General features: G+C 35.9%; 1 protein-coding gene across 1 annotated transcript in view; it reads right to left on the reverse strand.

The window, feature by feature from the left end:
* STPG2 (sperm tail PG-rich repeat containing 2) overlaps window positions 1–19336 on the reverse strand; it is a 683119-nt gene that overhangs the window by 549256 nt on the left and 114527 nt on the right. The gene's annotated exons all lie outside the window — the stretch shown is intronic.

The following is a 19336-nucleotide window of genomic DNA, read 5'->3' on the forward strand; positions in this document are numbered from 1 at the left end:
TACGTAATTTTTTTTATCTACCAACTTGTAGTAAATTAAATTCAGAAGAAAAGAAACTTCTACAAAATTCTGTAGCTACATAAAGCTGCAAAATATGTAATAAATATAGAAATATGTGGTGCATAAATTCAAATACATAGCATTAGCCTATTTTCTGTAGCTATACAGATATGCAATATCCTTCTTCTCCCTATACAGTAGTCCTTCCTTATCCAGAAGGGATAGGTTCCAAGTCTCCCAGTGAATGCCTGAAACTGAGGATTGTATGAAACCCTATACACACTAAGTTTTTTTCCTATACATACATAAATCTCTGATAAAGTTTAACTTATATTTTAGGCACAGAAAGATTAATAACAATAATTAATAATAAAATAGAACAATTATAATAAATACTGTTCACAATTTCACAGATAGAAGATTCATACTTACTGCAGATCTTAGCAACCTCAACATATACTTTGTTTCTTTCCTTATTGTCAATAACTTTCACCTTTCCAAAGAAAGCACTTTACAACTTCTCTTTGTCATATCCCACTTGATAGCATCACTATTCTTGCACTTTGGAGCCATTATTAGTTAAAATAAGAGTTCTTTCAACACAAGCACTGGAATACCCCAACAGTCAATCTGATAACCAAAATAGCTACTAAGTGACTAACGGGTTTCACCTACCAGGTGGGACAAAGCAAGAAATTGAGGTATTTTATCACACTACACAGAATGGTGTGCAATTTTAAACCAAATTTTTTACTTCTGGAATTTTCCATTTAATATTTTCAGACTATGGTTGACTACAAGTTAACTAAAACCACAGGAGGTAAAGGTACAGATAAAGGGAGAGTGCTATATAGGCCAACATGATCAAAGTGATCAGCTACTAACAAACCAGAATTACTTTTCTACTATTTTCAACAGCTGTATAAGTGGTCACTACTAGGGATCATAGGGAAAAGATTCCATGTGAATTATAAATGAATATACTTCAACTTAAGAAGACTTTTTTGCATAAAAGGACAAATGAAATCTTGAATCCTTCAAGAAATACTTCCTTTTTCTTTTCTTCTGCTTTTTTGTAAAGATCCTAATGTTATGGAACTTTCCTTCACTAAAATAACATAGAACAATCAAATGAGGTCGTTGCTTCTAAAAAGCTAGGTTTCGGATTTAATAAGCCACTTAGAAATAAGCTCCAAAATAAGTCTGTGAGAATTGACCACTAAAGGGCAGGTTTCCACTTATGACATTATAAAGAAGGTTAAAACATTTTGAGGAGACCAACCCTAGGCAAAGGTTGAAAATCCTGTTTCCCAAATTGTGACCAACAGACAACCTGCATTAATATCAACCTATTAAATACATAGCCCCCCAGTTCCCATCTTAGACCCAGTAAATCAGAATCTTGTTGAGTATGGGAATCTACTTTTTAATAAGCCCCACAAATGATTCTCAAGCACAGTAAAGAACCACAGACTGGAACAAAATGAATCACTACCATAGCATCTTTTACTAATCACATTTATTCTAAGGAAGAAGACCCAGATCTTACAAGTATTCTGCCATGGAAACAAAGCTTAAAAATTATTGAAACAGGTTATTTATGGCATCTTTTCATCTGTAACCTAACAAAAAATGGTTTTCTTTCTTTAAAAGCTGAAGTATGATCTTCCATTTGATCACATTATGTGCAGGGATTGGAAAACTGGGAAAAACATACAGCTTAAACTTTATTCCTACATCATCATCAGTAATGATTATTACTATCATTTTTTTCTTAGGTTTTGGGGAAGCAGATGTTATTTGGTTACATGAATAAATTTTTTGGTAGTGATTTCTGAGATTTTGGAGCACCCATCACCCAAGCAGTGTGTGCATTGTACCCAATGTGTATTCTTTTATCCCTCACCTCCATCCCACCCTTTCCCTCAAGTCCCCAAAGTCCATTGTTTTCGTATGCCTTTGAGTCCTCATAGCTTAACTCCCACTTACGAGTGAGATTGGGTTTCCATTCCTGGGTTACTTCACTTAGAATAATGGTCTCCAATTCCATCCAGGTTGCTGTGAATGCCATTATTTTCATTCCTTTTTATGGCTGAGTAGTATTCCATGGGGAGGCTGTGTGTGTGTGTGCGTGTGTCTGTGTGTGTGTGTATATATATATAAAATATCACATTTTCATTATCCACTCATTGATTGATGGGCATTTGGGCTCCTTCCATATTTTTGCAATTGCAAATTGTACTGCTATAAACATGTGTGTGCAAGTATCTTTTTTGTACAGTGACTTATTTTCCTCTGGGTAGATACCCAGTAGTGGGATTGCTGGATCAAATGGTAGATCTACTTTTAGTTTTTTAAGGAATCTCCACACTGTTTTCCATAGTGGTTGTATTAGTTTATATTCCCACCAAACAGTGGGAAACTGTTCCCTTTCCACCATATCCATGTCTACATCTAATTTTTTTAAAATTTTTTTATTATGGCCATTCTTGCAAGAGCAAGGTGGTAACACATTGTGATTTTGATTTGCATTTCCCTGACAATTATTGATGTTCAGCATGTTTTCATATGTTTGTTGGCCATTTGTGTATCTTCTTTTGAGAATTGTCTATTCATGTCCTTTGCCCACTTTTTGATGAAATTGTTTGCTTTTCTTCTTGCTGATTAGAATTCCTTATAAATTCTTAATATGAGTCCTTTCTCAGATGTATAGATTGTGAAGATTTTCTCCCACTCTATGGGTTGTCTGTTTACCCTGCTGATTGTTAGTTTTGCCATGCAGAAGCTTTTTAGTTTAATTAAGTCCCATCCATTTATCTTTGTTTCTGTTGCGTGTGTTATTGGGTTCTTGGTCATGAAGTCTTTGCCTAGGCTAATGTCTAGAAGGGTTTTTCCAATGTTATCTTCTAGAATTTTTATGGTTTCAAGTATTAGATTTAAGTATTTGATGCATCTTGAGCTGATTTTTGTATACAGTGAGAAATGAGGATGCAGTTTCATTCATTCACATGTTGCTTGCCAATTATCCCAGCACCATTTGTTGAACAGGGTGTCCTTTCCCCACTTTACGTTTTTGTTTGTTTTGTCAAAGATCAGTCAACTGTCAAGTTTTCTGGGTTTATTTCTAAGTTCTCTATTCTGTTCCATTGGTCTGTGTGCCTGTTTCTGTATCAGTACCATGCTGTTTTGGTGGATAGCCTTGTTGTATAGTTTGAAGTCGAGTAATGTAATGCCTTCAGATTTCCCCAGATTTGTTCTTTTTGCTTAGTCTTGCTTGGCTATGTGGGCTCTTTTTTGGTTCCATATGAATTTTAGGGTTGTTTTTCCTAGTTCTGTGAAGAATGATGGTGGTATTTTAATAAGAATTTCATTGAATCTGTAGATTGCTTTGGCAATATGGTCATTTTTATAATATTGATTCTACCCATTCATGAGCATGGGATGTGTTCCCATTTATTTGTGCCATCTATGATTTCTTTCAGCAGTGCAGTTTTCCTTGGAGAGGTCTTTCATCTCCTTGCTTAAGTATATAACCTAAGTATTTTTTTTAAGCTATTGTAAAAGGGTTGTGTCTTGATTTGATTCTCAGCTTAATCACTGTTGGTGTAAGCAGAGTTACTAATTTGTGGACATTAATTTTGTATCCTGAAACTTTGCTGAATTCATTCACCAATTCTGGGAGCTTTTTGGATGAATCTTCCGGGTTTTTTAGGTATATGAAAATGTCATCAGCAAATAGCAATAATTTGACTTTCTCTTTACCAATTTGGATACCCTTTATTTCTTTCTCTTGTCTGATTGCTTTGGCTAGGACTTCCAGTACTTTGTTAAGTAGAAGTGATGAAAGTGGGAATCCTGGTATTGTTCCAGTTCTCAGGGAGAATGCTTTCAACTTTTTCCTGTTTAGTATAATGTTGCCTGTGGGTTTATCATAGATGACTGTTATTACCTTAAGGTGTGTCCCTTCTATGACAGTTTTGCTGAGGGTTTAATCCTAAAGGAATGCTGGATTTTGCCAAATGCTTATTCTGTGTCTGTTCTGATGATTAAGGGATTTTTAATTCTATTTACGTAGTATATCACACTTATTGACTTGCAGATGTCAAACCATCCCTGCATCCCTGGTATGAAACCCACTTGATCATAGTGGATTATCTTTTGTATCTGCTGTTGGATTCTGTTAGCTGGTATTTTGTTGAGGATTTTTGCAGCTGTGTTCATCAGGGATATTGGTCTTTAGTTTTCTTTTCTTTTTTTTTTTTTTTTTTTGTTATGTCCTTTCCTGGTTTTAGCATTAGGGTGATACTGGCTTCATAGAATGATTGACAGATGATTCCCTCTCTCTCTATCTTGTGGGATAGTATCAATAGGATTGGTACCAATTCTTCTTTCATTGTCTGATAGAACTCATCTGTGAATCCATCTGGTCTTGGACTTTTTATTGTTGGTAGCTTTTTTTTTTTGGAACTCTGGGACCAGTTGTAGGTTTTATTGTTATAAAGTCTATTTGCTACTTTATTTATTCAGTTATAAAATGAGAACAATAAAGTCTACTTCAAGTAGGACTTTTTTCTTTTTTTTATTTTTTATTATACTTTAAGTTCTAGGGTACATGTGCATAACGTGCAGGTTTGTTACATATGTATACTTGTGCCATGTTGGTGTGCTGCACCCATCAACTCGTCAGCACCCATCAATTCATCATTTATATCATGTATAACTCCCAATGCAATCCCTCCCTGTTGGTAGCTTTTTAATTACCATTTCAATCTTGCTGCTTATTATTGGTCTGTTCAGAGTTTCTCTTTCTTCCTGGTTTAATCTAAAAGGGTTGTCTATTTCCAGGAATTTATCCATCTCCTCTAGATCTTCTAGTTTATATGCATAAAGGTGTTCAAAATAGCTTGGAATGATCTTTTGTATTTCTGTGGTATCAGTTGTAATCATTCCTGTTTCATTTCTAATTGAGCTTATTTGGATCTTCTCTCTTCATTTCTTCATTAATCTCACTAATGATCTATTAATTTTATTTATCTTTTCAAATAACCAGTTTTTTGTTTCATTTATCTTTTGTATTGTTTTGTTGTTGCCGTTGTTTCAATTCATTTAGTTCTGCCCTGATTTTTGTTACTTCTTTTCTTCTACTTCTATATTACAGAGGTATTGAGAGGTTGTATCATTCTTACCATTCAGTTCAAAGAATTTTTTAATTTCCAACTTTATTTCATTGTTAACCCAATGATCACTCAGGAGCAGGTTATTTAATTTCCATGTATTTCCACGGTTTTGAGGGATCCCTTTGGAATTGATTTCCAGTTTTATTCCACTGTGGTCTGACAGAATACTTGCAATACTTTCACTTTTTTTTTTTAATTTGTTGAGACTTGTTTTGTGACCTATCATATGGCCTACCTTGGAGAATGTTTCATACGCTGAGGAATAGAATGTATACTCTGCAGTTGTTGGGTAGAATGCTCTGTAAATATCTGTTAAGTCCATTCGTTGTAGAGTATAGTTTAAGTCTATTGCCTCCCCTATCCTCTAGGGATTTGACGTCCTGAGACCTGAGCTGCAGTGATTATTGTTTCTCTTCCAGGTCTAGCCACCCAGCAGAGTTACGGAGCTCCGGGCTGGTACAGGGGAGTGTCTGCAAAGATATGTGACTCATCTTCAGGTCTCTCAGCCATGAACACCAGCACCTACTCTGGTGGAGGTAGCAGGGGAGTGAAGTGGACTCTGTGAGGGTCCTTGATTGTATTTTTGTTAAGTGTACTGGTTTTGTGTTGGTTGGCCCCAAGCTAGGAGCTGGCGCTTTCAAGAGCACATCAGCTGCAGTTGCATAGGGAGGATCAGGCAGTGGGTGCAGCCATAGAGCTCCTAAGAGATTATGTCCTTTGTCTTTGGCTACCAGGGCAGGTAGAGAAAGATCATCAGGTTGGGGCAGAGTTAGGCATGTCTGAGCTCAGCCTCTCCTTGGGTGGGACTTGCTGTGGCTGCTGTGAGATACAGGGATGTGGTTCCCCGGCCAATGGAGTTATGTTCCCAGAAGGATTATGGTTGTCTTTGCTGCGTCACACAGGTCACCAGGAAAGTGGCAGAAAGTGGGCACCCACAGCACTCCCATGCTGCCTGCACCCTGAAAAGCCAGTCTCACTCCCACCATTACCCCCACACCCCCCAAACGCTGCAATAGAACTGAGTTTATTTCCAGGAAGCCAGTGAACAGGGCTGAGAACTTGCCCGAGGCTACAAGTCTTCCAGCTGAGAAAGCAAGCTGACTCATAGTTCCTTGGCTGTCTCACAAAGCCTGCAGTGGCAATCACCTCCTTCAATGTGTCTGTGAATTCTCATGGCTTTCCTGGTATGTTTCTGTGGTAGTTCCTGGAGGAAAAGTACACAATGTGGGTCTCCCCACACTGCTCTGTCTCTCCAAGTTGAATCTGCAAGTTAATCCTGCCTCCTATCCACCATTTTCCTTCTGAGTTGTTGTTTTTAAGTCAGATTACATTTTAAGAAGATAAATTGATAGGAAACTAAGATGGCTGACCAGACACAGCCAGGAGGAACATCTGTCACTGAGAAACTAAGACATCGGGAAGCCTAGCACACCCTGAGTAGATGTTCAAAGGGAAGGCACTAAAAATGGACAGACAGAGAATATAGATATTGAGCTAAAGTGGGAGGAATCTGGGAACCCTGCATGGGATTACCACACACCAGGACTCATTTCTGGTCTCCAGTGACTCCTAGAAAACAGAAATGAGGCCAGTCAACTGAATCCACCTGATATGGTTTGGCTGTGTCCCAACGCAAATCTCATGTTGAATTGTAAACCCCATGTGTTGAAGGAAGGCATGGTGGGAGGCAACTGGATCATGCAGGCAGATTTCTTTCTCTACAATGAGAACTACAAAACCCTGCTGAAACAAATCAGAGATGACACAAACAAATGAAAAAACATTCCATGCTCTGAGATAGTAAGAATCAATATTGTGAAAATAGCCATACTGCCCAAAGCAACTTATAGATTCAGTACTATTCCTATTAAATTACCAATGACATTCTTCACAGAATTAGAAAAAAGGCTATTTTAAAATTTATATTAAACCAAAAAAAAGAGCCTGAAATGTAGAGTAATTCTAAGCAAAAGAACAAAGCTGGAGACATCACACTACCTGACTTCAAGCTATACTACAAGGCTACAGTAACCAAAACAGCATGGTGGTGGTACAGAAGCAGACACATAGACCAATAGAGCAAAATAGAGAGCCCAGAAAGAATGCTACACACCTACTACCATCCGAACCATCTGATCTTCAACAAAGTCAACAAAAACAAGCAATGGTGAAAGAACTCCCTATTTAATAGATGGTTCTAGGATAACTAACTAGCCACATGTAGAGGATTGAAACTGGATCCCTTCCTTAAACTGAATCCCTTTCTTACACCAAATCAATTCAAGATGGATTAAAGACTTAACCGTGAAATCTGAAACTATAAAAATCCTGAAAGATAACTCAGGAAATACCCTTTTGGACATAGGACTTGGCAAAGATTTCATGACAAAGATACCAAAAGCAATTGTAACAAAAACAAAGATTAACAAATGGGACCTAATTAAACTAAAGAGCTCTGTGCAGCAAAAGAAACTATTAACAGAGTAAACAGACAACCTATAGAATGAAAGAAAAATTTGGAAACTATGTATCTGATCAAGGTCTAATATCCAGAATCTATAAGGAACCTACCTAAATAAATTAACAAGCAAAAGAAAAAACAACCCCATTAAAAAGTAGGCAAAATGTATGAACAGACATTTTTCAAAAGAAGACATACAACACAGCCAACAAGCATATGAAAAAAATGCTCCACATCAGTAATCATTAGAGAACTGCAAATCAAAACGACAGTCAGGTACTATTTCACACCAGTCAGGATGGCTATTACTAAAAAGTCAAAAAATTACAGATGCAGGCAAGGTGGCAGAGAAAACGGAATGCTTATACACTGCTAGTGGGAATGTAAATTAGTTCAGCCATTGCTGGAAAGCAGTTTGGCAATTTCTCAAAGAACTTAAAACAGAATTATCATTCGACCCAGCAATCCCATTATTGGGTATCTATTCAAAGGAATATGAATCATTCTGCCATGAAGACATATGCATGCATCTGTTCACTGCAGCACTATACACAATAGCACAGGCATGAAATCAATCTAAATGCCCATCAATAGTAGACTGGATGTATTAGTCCATTCTCACATTGCTATAACGAAATACTTGAGACTGGGTAATTTATAAGAAAAGAGATTTAATTGACTCACAGTTCTGCAGGCTATTCAGGAAGCATAGCACTGGCATCTACTTTTAAGGAGGACTCTGGAAGCCTGCAATTATGGCAGAAGGCAAAGGGGGAGGAGGCACTTTACATGGCAAAAGTAGGAGCAAGAGAGCAATGGGGAAGGTGTTACACGCTTTTAAATGGCCAGATCTCATAAGAACTCACTCACTATCATGAGGACAGGACCAAGGGGATAGTGCTAAACTATTCACGAGAAATCCTTCCTTATGATCCAATCACCTCCCACCAAGTCCCACTTTTCAACATTGGAAATTTGGGTGAGAATGCATATTGAAACTATATCACTGGACAAAGAAAATGTGGTACATATACACCCTGGAATACTATGCAGCCATACAATACAAGAATGAGATCATGTCCTCTGTAGCAACATAGATGGAGCTGGAGGTCATTATCCTAAGTGAACTAACACAGGAACAGAAAACCAAATACTACATGTTCTCACTTATAAGTGAGAGGTAAACATTGAATATACATGTACTCAAAAAAGGGAACAAAAGACACTGGGATCTACTTGCATCAAATACCTGTGAAACGCAATTTACCTATATAACAAACCTGCCCATGTACCCCGAACCTAAAACGAAAATTTTAAAAAAAGATAAATCTGACTGCCTGTGAAGATATTAAAGAATGGAGTATGAATAGAAGTAGAGATACCAGTAAAAAGGCTATTTCAAAAATGCAGTCAAGAGACAACATCTTCTTTGACTAGAAAATAGTTGGGTGATGATAACAAAATAATTAGAACAATAATGAGTCATGATAGATTGTCTACAAAGGTGGTCACCAAAAATGCCTCTCATGCCTGTAATTCCATGCTTCCATTAGAAGATGGAATCCATTTCCCTCACCTTGAATCCGACTGGCATTATAACTTGGCTTGATAAAAAGAACACAGTGAAAATTATGTAGTACCACTTCTGAGCCTAGGCCTTCACATGCATATGTTCCACATTTGCACTCTCAGAGCCCGGAGCCTCCTTACAAGTAGTCTAACTACCTAGACAAAAAATGAGGCCCAGCCAGCTCCCAGTTATTACAGCCAACCCCTCTGACATGTCATATGTATAAATATCTTGGATATTCCAGCCCCAGCACCAAATGCATGCAGCCAAATGAGTCACCCCAGCTGATAACGACATGAACCAGAAATACTACATGCATCAGAAAAATTACCTAAGCCCAATGAACCCACAGAAGCATTCTGAGAAGGTTAATTCCAGCAAGTTTGGAATCAGCATGAGCCACTTTGCTAAAGTACCTAAAAGGCACTGATCCCTGATCAAAATATGAAATTACTAATTAACATTATGGTTTTGTAATTATGGGTCCTATAAGTTTTGGAGTGGTTTGCATCAGCTTGTGAGCACTGCTAATCAATAATAGTGAAAGTGATCATTTTTACCTGGTCTCAGTGAGACCCATGGAGGACTCTACTGTTGGTGCTAGTTACGAATAATATGCCAACATGTCCAGCAGAGTGTAAAAAACCCTGGCAAGACTCCATTTTGTGCTCCCTGATTCTGTGGTGTTCCATGTATATGTCAGGGGTTCCTGATCCAAGACAGAAATCATGTCCTGTCATGGCCTTAGAGAGGGGAGAAAAAGTTCACTCTGGCCTCTCTGAAACCCTACAGTCTTTGACTATAAAGAATATTCTTAACTTTAATGCTATTTCTATTTGTATTTTTTCTGTAATAAACTACAGAGTTAAGCATTGTCATTTTGCTTTAGTAATCGAACCCTGTCTGACACTATTGGGGCAATCACGGAAAATAACAATTTGTTTTAAGGCACTACATTTTGGGGTGACTGGCTATGCAGAAACAAGTAACTGAAACAATATATACCAAGAACATACTATTTGCCAGGCACTATTTCAATTCACAGATTTTTAAAAACTGTGCCACAAAGAAATTATTTCAAAAACAACATAGCTTGCAAGTGGTCGGGAGAGATATTATTGGTTTCTAGCACAATCCTAGTTACCAACTTCCCTTTTCCTAGCCATCTTTCACATAGAGGTGACTATGACACAGTCCTGGCTAATGAATGTTAGCAATTATCAGATAGAGAAAATAGAAACCAGGGCAAGGCCAGGCACAGGGCTCATGCCTGTAATCCCAGCAGCTTGGGAGGCCGAGGTGGGCAGATCTTTTGAGGTCAGGAATTTGAGACCATCTCTACTGAAAATACAAAAATTAGCTGTGGTGGCATGTGCCTGTAATTCCAGTTACTTGGGAAGCTGAGGCATGAGAATTGCTTGAACCCAGGAGGCACAGGTGGCAGTGAGCTGAGATCGTGCCACCACTCTCCAGCCTAAGTGACGGAGTGAGACTCTGTCTCAAAAAACAAAAAGGGAGAAAAACTAGTTTAATTTTGAAATGTTAGTTTTGTAGTTCTTGTAAACCAAGGGGCAGGTGACATATAGACAATAACTCATGGAGGTCTGGAGCTCAGTGGAGAGGTCAGGGCTATAAATACACATTGGAAGTGATCTGTATATTTGGAAGTGATTGTTGTATATACATGGCATCCGAGGCCATGAAATAAAATGTGGTGTCCAGAGAATTTGTGTGGAGAAAAAAGTGAAAATGGCTAATAATATTATGTAATATTTATGTGGTTCTCAGTATTATATTCATTTTAATACTATATTGTTAATATCACTAATCTCTTTTTAATGGCCCATATGAACCTGTGGATCATTCTAATCTTTAGACTCTATTCTAATATAATTTTGAGATCATTTACTACATTTTTCAGCTAACATCTAGATTGAATATTTTCATCAGACTGATAACTATTCAATTTTCCAGAGCTAATGAAAACATATCAATTTTAATTCCTAAAAACAAGATAATATTCACCATCCTCTTTCGGTTATGTCATCCTATAATAAGGAAAAACAAACTTATAAGCAACTTAAAATGAAAGTTTGCAACTTAAAATATTTTCAGGCTACTTCTATCAACCTAATTTTTGCTACATGATTATACTTGACACTATCTTCTTAACAAAAGAAAATAGTTCTTTTATTTTAAATGGACTATATTTTAAAAGTATGTCCTAGATACAGTTAACTCTTTAAGTGATCTAATCCTCATGATGGACTGAATACAGAAATATATAAATTTGACTTGAAACTGTAGAAAAGAATATATATCTATTACGATTCTTTGCATAACTGCAACATAAATTTTGGTTAATTTAGAAAGTATGATGCATTCTTTGTTTCTGTTCTCAGTAAACAAACATGCTCTATGTGGCTTCTTTTAAACTAATTAAATTTAAACAACAAAATCAAATAAACATGGTAAGGAAAACTCTAAGTAAAAAGAAATAATTTGAAAATTAACTTTGTATTAACCAATAATACCATTGCAAGTGTCACTGGGTCTCAGATGCAGCACTTAACGTTATATGTCATTCAAATGAGAAAAAATTAATTAGTGACAGGACATGTTTTGCAGGATAAATCATATACTAGTTAGCTGACCATATGTTCAGTAACAGAAATGGAAACCAAAAGTAGCTTTTCCATATAAATTTAGACAAGTAAATCAAGAGAGGTAGAATTTAAACAGAAGCTACTAGGTTTGACTATATATTAGTATTGCATTGGAGTTGATGGTTAACTTACACAGTTTTAACCAAACGTGAAATTGAGTAAAACTAATGAAAAGCCACCTAGAGTCCATATTACATCTGCTGAGTAACAATTCGTGTCAACACTGGTATTAGTAATTCAGCTGAGTCAAAAATTTAATATCGTTTAAGTCTGAAGCTACACTCCCAAGTTCTGAAGTAAAGTAAATATGAGTAAATGTGGCCATCCTGAAAATCTCACCACAATAATCAAGAATTAGATAAGGCTTTTGTACTCAAAATTTTTCACCAAGAAGAAATCTATACAAATAGTTTGTATAGTTTTCCTGTAATTACTATATCCTATGGGGTGCATTATCTAATAGCAGTCAAGATTTATAACGTCTATTTTGGTAAATTGGTGCTATGTAAATGTTCAGAGTTCATTAATTTATTACTATGCAACGCAACGTGAACTTCCACAGAGTTACTTAATGTCAGTATAGTCTTCCTGTTCTTTATAAGTCCAAATTCCTCTTTTTAAAAGGAAAAGAAACATTATCACTTAATGAATAATACACAGACAATTAAACACATCCAAGTAAAATAATGTTAAGGGTTATAAATCTCAAATGAAGCTAAAGTACCCATATAAGATTAATTATTATTACACTTGCAAAGATAGAGAATTCAAATGCCTGCTAGGGCAAGGCAGGCAAATAAGTGCTAAATGGAAAATGGTGTAGAGGAAATCACTCATCCTTATCCTCAGGAGCAGCATTTAATCAGCCCCAACTGGCTATTATTAGATTCTTTTGTTCACTTTTAAGTCAAACTGAAAGTCTGGATTTGTATATGAAATTTCACAAGTTACAAACGTTGGCAACTAACTCAATTTTTAACAACTATGAAATAACTATAAAAATACACCTGTGGATAAAATTCAGCCTGTAAGCCACTAGATTCCCCACTTAGCTCTTTAATATCTTAGAGTATAAATATATTTAAAAATATTCTTCTACCTGGATGATGTAAGGGCTGACAAAAAATATATATTACTCCACATATAAATTCCTGCATATAACTCTAGATCTAGTGAAATCAAAGTCTAAAAGAGGTTTTGTCAATGAGTTGGTGCTTTCTAAGCCTAGTTATAGTATTTTCATGATGAAATTATAATGTTCATGTTCATAAGTAGTAGCCGGGTTTCATGATCTTTACACACATTGATAGCTCTGAAACTAGGATTGCATTGGTCTGAAGGTATCTCTGAAGTGCTGTAGAGGAAAAGGGCCCAATTACTCATATTTATTTAAGTAAATTATTATGTGGTAATAAGACTACTGAGTGACATCAAATAATACCTGATAGTATAAAAAGGCTGATTTTGTCTTTCCAATTCTCATTGTTATAAAACATAATATCTAACTTCCTGTTATATTCACAAGTTAGTGAACATAATAAATTAGAATTTCCCATATCTTCCACTCTAAGAAGTATATAGAGGATGGGCAATGACAATCAGAAAAAGAAGTAGGAAAGTAGCTCAGCTGGCCAGATGTATAGACCCCTCAAGCAGATGAATAAGGTGGTAGAGGAGGTCATCAAGTAGTAAAAGTACCAGAATAAGAACTTTCTCTGACTCTGTGTGGTGGAATGTCAATATGAATTTCATATGGATATATGGTCAAGAAGATGATGGAGAAATTCTCATTCCCTAAATTGAGATTACTTGTAATTACCTACGAACATTAAGACAAACAGCAAGGCAATTAACACTCAAAATGTCTTTATTAACAGTGTTTTCTAAAGTTTTTTAAACTACACACTCATTAATGGGTAATTAGTGTACATGAAGATCATCAATTTAGGTAAGTTTTTAAAAATGTTTCTTAATTTTGGTAATAAAAATCAGCCATGCATTTTTAAATTAGCATAAAAATAAGTTTTATTTCAGTGAGAAGGATAATATTGTTTGCAGTCTTTCACTGAGGCAGCTATATGCAACTCAATGGTGGACAGCTTAATTTATAATTTAGGTTATATTTGAAGTTCATTTCTCTTGCTAGCTTCTACTTAATTAGAAAATTTTGAATTCACAATCATTGATCATTATAAATAGTGCCAACAGTTTAATGACTGTCTGATAAGTCTGGATATTCATATTAAACATAAATGGCCCAGAAATTATGGAGTGCTGGCTCGAAGACTACTGTCAGCACTCTAACAGATGAAAAGTTGTAACATTTTACAGGCAGAAGCTGGAAGGTTGGGTGTTTCAACTCAGAAGACAACAATGAGTACATTTCTAATCCACTCTTAAGTGGTTTTCAGTCCTGGAAATTAGTTCTTCATGCTCTGTTAGAACATTTGGAATTGGTTTGCAAATTAGCTAAATAATACATCATCAGGTTTTTTTTTTTTCTCCAAAGACAAAAAAAAAGACATTGAGCTGGGAAAAAGTCCAAATTTCAGACTCAAGCTATTTGTATTACAGTTTGATTGTTTTAAAATATCCTGAGAAAATATTCTTAACATTAAAAAGCACAATATTTTGGCTTGGAGGTAATGAGTTCAAGCCACTCACGATAATAATATATACCACTTAAAAAGACTACATGAAATCATAATCTTCTTCACTGGCATTAGATTTATATTTCATTTTAAAATCTCATATGATAGTGTGTTTTCTGGACAAGATTCTTACTTCAATGTGGTCAAATGGTTGTATCAATTATTCATTTCTTCATTATCCTTTATACTTTACCGATATACTTTAAAATCCCAACATACTGAATGCAATTTGAATGTCTTCATACTTTTCACTTTTTGTTTCAAATTCAATTTTTAAAATCAGAAGGCATACAGGTTTGGAGTTTTATTATTTTTTCTATCTTTATTGAAGTATAATAGACAAATCTAAAATTCTATACATTTAAGATATACAATGTGATGTTCTGATGTATGAACACATTGTGAAATGATTATAATAATCAAGCTAATTAACATATACATCACCTCACATAACTACGTGTGTATGTGTGTGTGTGTGGTGAGAACAACTAAGAGCTACTCTTTTAGCAACTTTCAAGTGTTAACTGTATTAATAGAGTTACTATGCTTTAACATTAGATCTTTAGAACTTATTAATCCTGCATAACTGTAATGTTGTACCCTTTGACCCATATTCCCCACCTACCAGCCCGTAGAAACTACTATTCTACTCTCTGCTTCTTGAACTTTTTAATATTTCACGTAAGTGAGATCATGCATCTTTCTGTGTCTGTCTTATTTCACTTTGCATAATGTCCCCCATGTTCATCCATGTTATCATGAATGATAGGATTTTCTTCTTTTTTAAGTCTGAATAATATTCTTCTGCGTGTGTATGTGTGTTACACTTTCTTTATCCAGTCATCCATTGATGAACATTAGGTTGATTCCATATCTTGACTATTGTGAATCATATTGCAATGAACATGGGAGTACAGATATTTCTTCAACATATTGATTTCATCTCCTTTGGCTATATACTCAGAAGTGGGATTTTCAGATCATATGGTAGTTCGATTTTTATATTTTAAAAAACATCCATACTGTTTCTCATAATGGCTGTACCAATTTACATTCCTACCAACAGCATACAAGCATTCTCTTTTGTTGACATCCTTCCCAACACTTGCTGTCATTTGGCTTTCTGACAATAGCTATTCTAAGAGGTGGGAGCTGCTATATCATTTTGCTTTTGATTTCCATGTCACTGATGATTAGTGATGTTAAGCATTTTTTCATATAACTGTTGGCCATTTGTATTTCTTCTTTTGAGAAAAAATCTATTCAGGTTATTTGCCCATTTTTAAAATCAGGTTATTTGTTTTGTTGCCATCAATTTGAGTTTTTTCTATATTTTGGCTATTAAGCCCTTATCAGATGTACGGTTTAAAAATATTTTTTCCTATTCTGTAGGTTGTCCTTTTGCTCTGTTGACTATTTTCTTTGCTGTAAAAAAAAAAAAAAAAAAAAAAAAAAAAAGTTTTTTTTGTTTACTGCAATCCCATTTGTTTATTTTTGGTTTTGTTTGCTTGTGTTTAGGGGATAATAGCCAAAAAAAAAAAAAAATTATTGCCCATACCAAGGTCAAGAAGCTTTATCTTATGTTTTCTTCCAGTAGTTTTTTGTTTGGGGTCTTAGATTTAAGTCTTTAATCTATTTTGAGTTTTTTTTTATATGGTGTGAGATAAAGATCCAATTTCAGTCATTTGCATGTGGATATCCACATTTCCTAACACTATTTATTGAATAGACTATTATTTATCCCATTATGTGCTCTTGGCAACTGGGTTGAAAATCAATTGATGATAAATGTGTAAATTTATTTCTGGGCTCTCTATTTTTGTTCCATTGGTATTTATGACTGTTTCTACACCAACAGTATGTTTAAAGTCATACTGTTTTAATTACTGTAGCTTTGTAGTACATTTTGAAATCAGGTAGCATGATGTCTCCAGATTTGTTCATTGTGTTCAAGTATTTAGTATTCAGGATCTTTTTTGACTCCATAAGAATTTTAGGACTTTTTTTCTAATTCTCTGAAAAATACTATTGTAATATTGATAGCAATAAGATTGAGTATGTAGATCAATTTTGGCACTATGGGCATTTTAACAATATTAATTCCTTCAGTCAATGAACATAGGATATCTTTCCATTTATTTGTTTCTTCTTCAGTTTCTTTCATCAGTGTTTTATGGTTTCCAGTGCATAAATCTTTCACTTCCTTGGTTAAGTTTACTCCTAAATTTTTTCTTGTATATTTCTTATCCTATTGTAATTTAAATGATTTGGGGGAAGAGTTCATTATTAGTGTATAAAAACACAACTGAGATTTGTATGCTGATTTTGTATCTTGCAGCTCTCCTGAATTTACTTATTATTTTCAACAATTTTTTGGTGGAGTCCTTTAGGCTTTTCTATTTATAAGATCATTTGGTCTGCAAATACAAATATTACATCTTCCTTCTCATTTGGGTGACATTTATTTATTTACTGCCTAAAAACTAAACAATTTCAATAAATTAAATACAGAAAGATGTAAAAAGTTCACTGTATCAGTCAGGGTTCTCTAGAGGGATGGGATTAATAGGATAGATGTATATATTTCAAAGTGAGTTTATAAAGGAGTATTGATTCACACAATCACAAGGTAAAGTCCCACAATGGGCCATCTGCAAGCTGAGGAACAAGGAAGCCAGTCTGAGTCCCAAAATCTCAAAAGTAGGGAAGCCGACAGTGCAGCCTTCAGTCTGTGGCCAAAAGTCCAAGAGCCCCTGGCAAACCACTGGTATAAGTCCAAGAGTCCAAAACCTAAAGAACTTTTAGTCTGATGTTCAAGGGCAGGAAGCATCCAGCACAAGAGAAAGAAGAAGGCTGGAAGACTCAGCAAGTCAAATCCTTCCAACTTCTTCTGCCTTCTTTATTCTAGCCACACTGGCAGCTGATTAGATGATGCCCACCCAGACTGGGGGTGGGTCTGCCTCTCCCAGTCCACTGACTCAAATGTTAATCTCCTTTGGCAACACCCTCACAGACACACCCAGGAACAATACTTTGCATCCTTCAATCCAATCAAGTTGACACTCAGTATTAATTATCACATCCTCTAAAAAACAAACAACTCTGAATAGGACTTCCAATACTACATTAAATGGAAGTCATGATAAAGAATATCCTTGTCTAGTTCTGGATCTTGAAAAAAATGTTTTCAGCTTTTCACTATTGACTATAATGTTAGCTGTGAGTTTGTCATATATAGCCTTTCTTATTTTGAAGTACATTCCTTCTACACTTAATTTGCTGAGACTATTTCATCATAAAAGAATGCTGAATTTTGTCAAATGCTTTTTATGCATCTATTGAGATACTGTGGCTTTTTCCTTTATTCTTGTAATGTGATATATGCCATTTATTAATTTGAATATGTAGAACCATCCTTGCATTCAAAATAAATCCCACTTGATCATTGTGTATAATCCATTTGGTGTGTTATTTAATTTAACTTGATAGTATATTGTTGAGAAATTTTATATCTCTCTTCATCAGAAATGTTAACCTGTAATATTCTTTTTTGTAGTGTCCTTGTCTGGCTTTGCTATCAGGATAATTCTGGGCTCACAAAATGAGTTGAAAATGGTTCCCTCCTTTTCCATTCATTTTTTGAAAGAGTTTAAGAAGGGTTGGTGTTAACTCTTTAAATGTTTACTAGCATTCACCAATTAAACCATCAAGTCCTGTGCTTTTCTTTGTTGAGAGGTTTTTAATTAATTATTCAATTTCCTTACTCAATACTGTTTTTCTCCCAATATGGCAGATTAGAAGGTTCTCCAGCATGCTTCGCTCACCTGGTAGTGTAGTGATTCACACTGTGAAACTTTATTCATAAAGAATCATGAGAATTCAACCAAAAAGTAAAGGATACTTCACATCCCAGGGAAGAGAAGTTTGTCAGACAGCCTGCATGACAGCATATGGCTGAGAACTGTAAGTAAAGTTCCAAAGAGGAGAGAGGAAGAGAGTGTCCCTCTGTGATTTACCCTTCCACTGGGGAACAGTGCAACCCAGGCCACGGGAAAGCACCTTGTATCTCCCAATCCCTAAAGCTAACATGGGGAGAGCCTGTGAGAAGTAAAGGCTGTGAGAGACTGTGAGAAGTAAAGGCACTAGGAGGTTCCCTATGCATTCTCCCAGATCTGGAAACTGACAGGAAGAAATCATTCTCAATCCAGCCTCATATCAAGCTTGGCAGAACTCAGCAACCTAGCAGCAGCAATTACCATTAGCATTAGAGTCTCAGGCTGGAGAGTAGAGTGCTGAGTCTGGAGCAGGGGAGAGGACTGCACACTCAGAACTAAGAGATGAGTATGGAATATATTCCAGCTGTGACACTATAATTGAACTCTACCACTTCACAGGACCAGAACAGGAATAGATTTGTTGACAAGCTCTGGTTTCACCTAGGTAGCAAGATTTGAGGTCAAAGGTAGCTTTGTGATCTAAAGCCAGACTGTGAATGACTCTACTGAGCTTCCCAACTCACTCCCTTGGTCAGGACAGGGGAATGAGCCCAGCCAGTTCTGAAGTTTGAGAAAGAGATGGGTCCCACACTTGTTCACAAGGACTATGCATTTGGGCCATCCTTCCATTCCCGTGCAAAGAAATTGGTGCAGCAGTAGTTTCTCCAGTCCTCACTTAGGCTTATCTCCAGGCATCTGGCAACTGCCCCCCAGATCCCTGTCAGAGCCAATTCCCTCAGCTGCCATTGGGGAATTCAAGTATGGATTTGCCTGGTCCGGCTCTGTCCAGCTTCACCCCCTGCTCCAAGGCTGAAT

The sequence above is a fragment of the Trachypithecus francoisi genome, unplaced genomic scaffold, assembly GCF_009764315.1.
Source record: "Trachypithecus francoisi isolate TF-2019V2 unplaced genomic scaffold, Tfra_2.0 Lachesis_group1, whole genome shotgun sequence".
Lineage (NCBI taxonomy): Eukaryota > Metazoa > Chordata > Mammalia > Primates > Cercopithecidae > Trachypithecus > Trachypithecus francoisi.